This window comes from Elephantulus edwardii, unplaced genomic scaffold (assembly GCF_000299155.1).
Source record: "Elephantulus edwardii isolate Elephantulus edwardi_28Jun2011 unplaced genomic scaffold, EleEdw1.0 scaffold00040, whole genome shotgun sequence".
Taxonomy (NCBI): domain Eukaryota; kingdom Metazoa; phylum Chordata; class Mammalia; order Macroscelidea; family Macroscelididae; genus Elephantulus; species Elephantulus edwardii.
Window position 1 is genome coordinate 16,090,979 of NW_006399790.1, and position 8,742 is coordinate 16,099,720.

General features: G+C 39.4%; 1 pseudogene; it reads right to left on the minus strand.

The window, feature by feature from the left end:
• Nucleotides 1-7,402: 7,402 nt before the first annotated feature.
• On the minus strand, nt 7,403-7,890 carry LOC102844722 (annotated as a pseudogene).
• Between the last annotated feature and the right edge of the window lie 852 nt (nt 7,891-8,742).

Sequence of the window (8,742 nt, forward strand, 5' to 3'; positions counted from 1 at the left end):
AACCAGGAGAAGATAACATAGATGAATGGGATCTTCTAAGACTCAAATCCCTATGCACATCCAAAAACTTCTCCAACAGGGTAAAAAGGGAAGCCACTGACTGGGAAAAAGTGTATTAGTTTCTTATTGCTGTTGTAACAAATTACCACAAACTGAGGGGTTTACTATAACAGAAACTTAGCTCTGGAGGTTAGAATTCCAAAAAGTGTCTTTGGGGGTTAAAATCAAGGTGTTGACAGGGTTGGTTCTTTATTGCTTTCAGCTTATAGTGCTGTCAGCATTCCTTGGCATCACTCCACTCTCTGTCACACTGCTCATATTTCCTTCTCTGCTTCAAAGTTAAACCTCACCCTGACTTTCTGCTACTAAGACACTGGTGGCTCACTTGTATAATTGCCCCATCTCAATATTCTTTAATTACCACTTTGAAATCTGTTTAACAAATCCCATGGATTAAGATGTAGATGTATGTTAAGTAGGGGATCATTATTTCACCTACCAAAAACAGCAAAAAGAAGCCCAAAGACAAAGATATAAAATGCATTACCATCTAATTCTGATTCATAGCAACCATATAGAGTTTCTAAGGCTAGAGACCTTTACAGAAACAGAGTGTCCTATTTCTCACTGGAGCAGCTGGTGGGTTCAAATTGATGATGCTTTGCTTAGCAGCTAAGCCCTCAGTCACTATGTCATAAGTGCTGTCTAAAAAAGGAGGATAACTATAAGTCTGAGAGTTTAAATTTAGGTGGCTTAAACTATGAAAGAACAAATAACCAAAGTAAAAATATCAACAAGAAGATAAAACCATTTGGGAGAGAAGATTTTCCTATGATATTACAGGGGGTGGTTAATATAGAGTTGCACAGAAGAAACTTGAAATATCAGAATTTGAAGACTTGAAAAATTATCCAGACTGACGATATTAATTTGTTTACATCTGCAGAATTATGACAGAGGAAATATGATAAGCAATTGGAGTGTAGGTAGCAGACTGCTTACTGTTCATTTGTGGCACCTAGCATATACAGTAGGTACTCAATGTACATTAGGGAGCTCTGGTGGCCTAGTGTTAAAAGGCTGCACTGCAATCTCAAAGGTATATGGTACAAATCCACCAGATGCTCCATGGAGAAGGATGGGCAATCTCCTCCCGTGCAATTTGTCTCTATAAACCTGCTGGAGGATCAGCTATGAGTCAGTTTCAACTTGATGGCACACAACAACAGCATACATATATTGAATGAATGAATGAATGAAGGTAAGATCAAGGGAGAACAGAATACAGGGGCAAGAGAGTGGGTTTTAAACAGAAGGAGAGATCGTTCTTCTTTGAAACATGTAATGGAAGGGAAAAACTGTTGTTGTTGTTGTTGTTGTTGCTGTTGTTATGTGCCGTTGAGTCACTTGCAACTCATAGCGACCCTATGTACAAATGCTCTAAACTCCGCTCTGTCCTGTGCCAATTGCACTGTCCCCGACACACCCATCACAATTACCCCAGTCACTGAATCAATCCACCTCATAGAGGGCCTTCCCCTCCTGCGCTGTCCCTCCACCCTACCAACCATGATGTCCTTCTCCAAGGACCGGTCTCTCCTTACAACATGTCCAAAGTATGTTAGACGGAGCCTCAGAATCCTTGCCTCCAGGGAGCTGCCCAGTTTAACCCTTTCCAGGATGAATCTGTTTGTTTTCCTAGCAGTCCATGGTACCCTCAATACTCTTCTCCAGCACCACAGCTCAAAGGCATCAATTCTCCTTTTCTATTCCTTAGTCATTTTCCCAGCAAAATAACTTAAAAACAATAAAGACTCATTGCAGATTTCATTGTGGACAATTTTTATATCATCAAAGTGTAAGGCAAAGAAGTCATTAGATAAAGCACTCCCAATTCAGATCCTGTCATCATTCTTCAAAGAGTTGGAAAAAAGTGCTTACCAACTTTATATGGAAATTAATGAAGCCCCAGATAATCAAAATACTACTGAAGAAGAAAAACAAACAAGTTTAGGAGGCCTTAAACTTCTTGCTCTCAAACCTTCTACATAGCCACAATAATCAAAACAGTGTGGTACTGGTACAATAACAGATACACAGACCAATGCAATAGAGTAAAAACACTTGGAAGTCAATCCATCCCATGGTCAACTGATATTTAGCAATGAGATTAAATCCATTAAATGGGAAAAGAATAACCTTTCAACAAATGGTGCTGACAAAACCAGCAATCTGTGTGTAGGAAATTGAAACAAGATCCACATCTCACACTATACACAAAAGCTAACTCAAGACGGATCAGGGATCTAGGAGTTAAATTAAAACTATAAAGATCACCCGGGCCTTGTACCAGGTGGGTCAGGACCAGGAGAGTTAAGGACCTGCAGTGTCAGCACCTGGGTAAAAAGGCAGCCAAAGACTTTAAAAATCGTCTTTCTGCCAGAATGAGTGAGACCCACTCATTAAATTTTGAACTCTCCATGGCATTGTCTCATTGACCCAAGGCCCACCCAGAGAATGAGGCCTTAAATAGACATGCACCTCACTAGTAACAGGCCTCTCCTCCATATCTCCTTTCAAGGAGAGAAGTCCATTCCTTTGGAGATGTAACTTTCTAATAAGTCTATCTTTACCATTTTACCCTTAAAAAAAAGTTGTCTTTCTGCTGTTGCTGGTTGCCTTTCCTAAGGCCACAAGCTTCTAGTTGTATACTAACTTTTCCCTTTTTCTTTTGATGTTTTCTGCATCATTCAGGATTTTGCCCTTAGAATCCTTCAGTATTGGAACTCAAGATTTGAATTTGTGCTTCAGTTCCTTCAGCTTGAGAAATGCTAAGAATATTCTTCCTTTTTGGTTTTCTAACGGCAGCATTTTGCACATTTCATTATAATATTTTGCTAGCTATTAGCGAGATGCACATCACAACAATGAAATATTACCTCGCTCCAGCAATAAGAGCAAAATTCAGTAAGTCGATGAACAGCAAATCCTGGCGAGGTGGTTGTTGTTGTTTACTGTAGAGTCAGAACTGACCCATAGCTGACCCTCCGGTGGGTTTGCAGAGGCAGTTAATCACATGGGAGGAGATAGCTCATCCTTCTCCCACAGAGCAGCTGGTGGCCTTGAACTGCATGCCTTTGAGATTACAGCGCAGCTTCTTGCCACTAGGCCACCAGAGCTTGGAACTCTCATAAACTGTTGGCTCTTGTTGTTGTTGACATCATCATATGTGACATTAAGTTGTCTGAGACTCACAGTGCCCCTATGTACATTAGCTCTGAACCCTGCCCTTTCCTGAGCCAAATCCACTGTCTCCAACAGAGCTAATCCCATTTCTCCAGTCACTAAGTCAATCCATCTGATCCGGTGTCTTCCTTTCCTGTGCTGTCCCTCCACCCCTCTCTAAGGACTGGTCCCTCCTAGCCACATGCCTAAAGTATGTGAGATGAAGCTACAAAATTCTTGCCTCCAGGGAGCAGCTCAGTTTCACCCTCTCCAGGATAGAAATGTTTGTTCTCCTGGCAGTCTACAGTATGTTCAACACTCTTCCCCAGCACCAAAACTCACACACATTGATTCTTTTTCTGTCATCCCTAGTCATTGTCCAGTTCTGTGATGCATAGCAAGTAATTGCAAAGACCATGGCCTGGATCTGGTACACCTTAGTCTCCAGAATGACATCATTGGTATTCAGTACTCTAGAGAGGTCCCTGACTGCAGACTTTCCCAATGCAATTCATCTTATGAGTTCCTGTTGGTTGTTCGTACATAGAGTTTCTGGAGGCAAGCCATTTTGGAAGTGGATGCCACTCCTGCTTCCAGACTTTCTTAATCGAGAAGTTTCAGCAAAACCTGTCCACCATGGGTAAATACTATCGCATTTGACACATCAGTGTCACTGTGTTCAGCATCACAGCAACCACAAGTTACCTCTGTATAGTAATTCACAGACCAGTGCTATACCACCTAGCAGAATGTTTGACAGGACAACAATTTTAACTAGGCCTGAGGGCCGCAGGTTAAAATCACCCACCTTAGGCTTGGTAGCATCATTTTCTGTCCACTAGGCCAACGTATCTCTCTCTACGTCATCGTTGTTATCATTGTTAGGTGTCATCAAGTTGTAGACGATACATAGAGACCCTACAAATGAAAAGCCAGAAGGTTAAAAAAAAAGCAACCACTGTGCAAAGTAGTCTAGTGTTTCCTTAAAAAGTTGAAAATGGAAATAACATTTGATGCAACTATTTCACAATTAAGTCTGTATATACAAAAGAAATAAGAGCTGGGATATAAACAGATATATGCATATTCATATTTATTGAAATATTAAAGATCTAGAAACAACCCAGTACCCATTGATGAATGCATAGATAGAGAAACTATATATGGTACATTCACACAATGGAACACTGAAAAGAAATGAAGAATTCATGAAACACTATGTAACATGATGAGTCTAGAGGATATTATGCTGAGTGAAATTAATCAGTTACAACAGAACAAATAATGTGCAAAACCACTATTATAAAAAGCTTAAAAAGTGTTTACACAGAGAATCATACTAGTATGGTTACCAGGAGGGGGGAATAAAAAATTAATATATAACAAATACTTATTAATATTGGTGAAAGGAAAGACAATATAAAATAAGTAGGCAATCAGACACTGTGATTTATTGTAATTAGTGTTATGGAACAAAATGCACATTAATGATTGATTGAAACAACAATATGCTTTGTAAATGTTCACTCAAATAACAATAAGAAAAATTTTTATGAAGGAAGTCATCAGAGAAGTATGTTACTAGGAGTGGAATTAAGGTTTGAAAAAACCAAATTATAAAATATCGAAACTAAAAAGGACCTTAGAGAATGTTAAGGAATGAATTGTGTTCATCTCCAAAAAAATATATGTATTGAATTTCTGGTCCTTGTACCTATGGATGTGATTCTGTTTGGAAATAAAAGTTTCCTTTTGTTAAGTTGTTGAAGTCATGTTATTGTTGCTGTTATGTGCCATCGAGTCGTTTGCGACTCATAGCGACCCTATGTACAACAGCCCTAAACCCTGCTCTATCCTGTGCCAATCGCATTGCCTCTGACACACCCATCCCCATTACCCCAGTCATTGAATCAATCCACCTCATAGAGGGTCTTCCCCTCCTGAGCTGTCCCTCAACCCTACCAAGCATGATGTCCCTCTCCAAGGACCTGTCTCTCCTTACATGTTCAAAATATGTCAAACGAAGCCCCAGCACCCTTGCCTCCAAGGAGTAGCCTGGTTTAACCCTCTCTAGGATGAATCTGTTTGTTTTCTTGGCAGTCCAAGGTACATTCAATACTCTTTTCCAGCATGTTAAAAATTATCCTAACCATAATTACCTCTGAGTTATAAAATATCAGAATAGACACAGAGTCACACATACATGGTGGGGAGAAGACAGCCATTCTCTGATGATGATGGCAAGTAAATCTACATACCAAAAAAACTCCAAGGATTGCTTAACAAGCCCAAACAGGAACAAAGCCCTGTTGATCTTCTATAAAGATTACAGTCTAGCAAATGTTACAGGTATCTCAGATCTAATTCCCTTGGGCTATGTTCCTAGTTGTGGAATATCTGGGTCATACAGAGTTTCTATGTTCAACATTTTGAGGAAACACTAAAGTCTCCCAAAGTGGTTGCACCATTTTACAATCTCACCAATGGTATATAAGAGTTCCCACCTTAAAACATCCTCTCCAAAATGTATTGCTTGCTGCCTTACTAAACTTTGCCACTGTTGTTGGGGTGAGATGGTATCTCATTGTGATTTTGATTTGCATCTCTCTTATTGCCAGTTCTTTTGAGCATTTCTTCCTATGTCTGTTGGTCATCTGAATGTCTTCCTCTGTGAAAAGTCCATGTCTTTTGCTCATTTTTTAATGGGATTATCAGTCTTTTTGTTCCAGAGGTCCAGGAATATTCTGTAAACTTTTAAGAGACTCTTGTCTCAGATGGTATTGTCAAATGTTTGTACAGAGATTTGTACACCAATGTTCATAGTAGCATTATTTACCATTGCAAGAACATGGAAACAGCCCAAATGTCCAACCACAACTGAATGGACTGAGAAATTGTGGTGCATTCACACAATGGAATACCAAGCAGCACTCAGGAGTAATGATTTGAAAAAAATACTACATAACTTGGGAGAGACTGAAGAGCATTATGCTGAGTGAACTAACTCAGTCTCATAAGGACAAATACCGAATAAGAGCATCACTGTAAAAATAGAAGGATAACTAGTAAAGCATGTATGGGAACCCAAGGGGGGTAGGGGAGGAAGCACAGAGGTAAGGATGGGTAAACTACAGGGTTGCATAGTTTGGTTGCTGGAAGACAGGGAGGAAATGGGAAAGATCCAGGTGAAAAGACAAGGTAATGATGGACAAGGTCCAATGGTGATTAATTTCATAAAACATGATGCATGAGAAATACAATATGAATGAAAAATAGTGTGAAACACAATGTATACTAACTTTGTAAGCAAATAAATTTTTTAAAATGCTATGGGTAGTTCTACTCTGTCACATGGGGTCACTATGAGTCAAAATCAACTCAGTGACTACCAACAACAATAACAGATGTTGAATTAGACAAAGAAGTACCTCTCCCTAAAGCTGATGTCCTGAATTCAGCCTTCTAACTTCCTGAACTGTAAGAAAATTAATAAAGCCACTCACTTGCATTTCAGTGTTAGAATGGATCCTAAATTTAAAATGAAAAAGGGAAAGGTCATTACAAAGGCAAGGAAGAAGGAAAAGACCAAAATGAATGCCAGAGAACATTGTGAAACTTGCACTAGAACATAAAGAAGACAATACACCACCCTAATCCAGTGGCACAAATGGGTAAAGACTCAGCTGCTAACTGAAAGGTTAGCAGATCAAATCCACCCAGGAGAATCTTGGAAGAAAATATAATAGAAAGAAATGCTGAAGTAAGAAAGATTAACAAAAGATTTCTACAGGATAGCTTAAGAAGAGAAAACAATATTATCATGAAATGTGTAAAATGCTGGAGTTAGAAGAACAAAAGGAAATAATATGTTAACACACTCAATATTTCTTTCTTTTTCTTTTCTTTCTTTTTTTTGTATATGTGCTACTGAATCAATCACAACATGCTCAGTATTTTTTTTAAAAATAAATTTTTTCTTTTAATTTTTACTTTATGCTCAGTATTTCTTAAGCTGAAAGAACTGAAGAACAAATTCAACCCTTGAGTTACAATATTGAAGGATTCTTTCCACCACCCCCTCCCCGCCTCAGAATTTATTTGTACAAATAGCACAGGAGGACACCAGCCCCATGCAGATGGCAGCCCAGGGGGTCATACCCACCCTTCTATCCTCAGATTATGGAGCCTTTGCGGGGGCCTGGGCACCTTTAGGAGCCTGACTTGGAGCAGGAGCCCAGGCTGCAGCCTTAGCTGGTGCTTGAGTTGAGGACTTTGCTGGAGCTTTGGCCATACGTTCAGCCATGGCTTTAGATTTTGGCCAGCAAAGTCCAAGCCCTTTGGCAATGTAGGCCTCAGCACATTTCTTTAGCCTGGGATGGGTGATGTAGGTGAATCATCTGAGCTTGTGGTTGACACCCCATGGGATCCTGGGATTGACCTCCTTAAGTTTGACAAGAGCCGTGGCATGTCCATCCATGACTTTGACATTGTTGGCCTGAAACTTCTTCAGGCCCTTGTTGTGCTTCTTGACAAAATGTATGTTCCTCAGGAATTTAGAGTCTATCCTCTGAAGAGACTCATACCGTTATGATCAAGGTTTCTTGATACCATTTTTGTGCCATTGCAGAACTGATTATATGTGATGCTGTTCTTGAACTTAGCCATGTCTGTCTAGAGTACCAGCTCAGTATTGAAAGATTCTATGGGAAAAATCTTAAATGGAGTGACTTCCACCAAAAGAAGATGGAAGGAATGCATACTTACATACATACTTTGGAATACATACCAAAAAGAAATGGTTGGCACCAAACCATTTCAGGAAGTAGCATATGATTAAGAACTATTGATAAGGAAAGAAGAAGTACAAACTGAAGGCACTATCAAAAAAAATGTCTGGACATGCTCATTAGCCTATGCCATGAAATATATTTGTTCCTATTCCCCCTAAAAAAAAGGTGATTCAATAGAATGTAGAAATTATCAAACAATATCATTAATATCTTGGAAGCAGGAATGGCATCCACTTCCTAAACAACAGAGAGCTGCCAGGAAGTCAAGCTCAATTCAAAAGAGTCCATGGAATGAGGGATATCACTGATATTGCTGATGCCAGATGGATCTTGGCAGAAAGCAGAAGATATTAGAAGAATGTCTTGTTTCATTGGCTATGCAAAAGCAATTGACTGTGTGGATTATAGCCAACTATGGCTAACATTGAAAAGAATATTTCTTTCCTCCATACCTATTCAGTATAAATGCTGAGCACATCATTCAAAAAGCTGGGATACATGAAGAAGATCAGCATTGGAGGAAGATTCACCAACAACCTACATTAACATGACATAATCTTGCCCACAGAAAATGAAGACAACCTAAAATACTTACTACAGAAGATCAAAGCCTTGAATATGGATTACAACTCAGCATCAAAAAAACAAAAATCCCGAGGTTGTGGAGAAACTGGAACCCTGATTCACTGTTGGTGGGAGTGTAAAATGGTGCAACCCCTGTGGAAAG